Source organism: Lipotes vexillifer, unplaced genomic scaffold (genome assembly GCF_000442215.2).
Source record: "Lipotes vexillifer unplaced genomic scaffold, Lipotes_vexillifer_v1.1 scaffold575, whole genome shotgun sequence".
NCBI lineage: Eukaryota > Metazoa > Chordata > Mammalia > Artiodactyla > Lipotidae > Lipotes > Lipotes vexillifer.
This window is the reverse complement of record NW_006780198.1, coordinates 455,688-456,658: the sequence shown is the minus strand read 5'-3', so window position 1 is coordinate 456,658 and position 971 is coordinate 455,688.

The following is a 971-nucleotide window of genomic DNA, read 5'->3' as shown; positions in this document are numbered from 1 at the left end:
CCCCCTCTGCTTCCCAGCCACCTTCTTGTGAGACCACTTAGGGTGCCACGTAGGCACCATCCTGGTCTCTGCTCAACTAATTTGCATTTTGGAAGTTGATGATTAAGCTCGGTAACAAGGCTGAGGGGCTCCTTGTGGGTCATTCTCGGGTGAGAAGTTTCAGCCCCTAACGGGTAACTTTTGGATTACGTAGGTCAATAAAAATTAAAAAACAATCAGAGAATCCCTGGGTCTCGTTTAGAATTGCCAATTTTTATTTGCCGAGTAAGAAGAATTCCTTCTGAACTACTTTTGGTACCAAAATTTCATAAAAAGAAGAACATTCAAAACCTCAAACTGAGGAAAGGCACAGTCCAGAATAAGGAACAACTCCCCTAAACGGACACAGTAATTGGGACGGAAAGCCGCTCTCTCTCTGTGGCTCCCATCCCTGTGCCAGGTGAGTGGCTGTAACAGAATATCACAGACAGGGGCTTATAAACTGCAGACATTTATTTCTCACAGTTCTGGAGGCTGGAAGTATGAGATCAAGGTGCTGGCAGATTCAGTGTCTGGTGAGCCCAGCTTCCTGGTTCATAGATGACTGTCTTCTCACAGTGTCCTAGTGTGGCAGAAGGGGGCGGGAGCTCTCTGGGGTCCCTTGTATAAGGGCACCAATCCCATTCATGAGGGCTCCACCCTCATGACCTAATCACCCCCAAAGGCCCCACCTCCAAATACCGTCACATTGGGGGTTGGCATTTCAACATATGGATTTTGGCCAAACATAAACAGTCTACAGCATTCCCACTTCTTGGAGGGCTGGTGGATGCCTTGCCAGTGATGGCCCTTGGGGCTCCACCCAGGATAGGGGGACCCCGTGCCCCTAAGCCTGTGCCCAGTGGTTTGGGCAGGCAGCTCCTGGGAGGTGCTAGGAGGGAGGAGGGGGTGGAAGCTGAGATGAGGCTGGGCCAGGGGTCCAGGGCATTCCT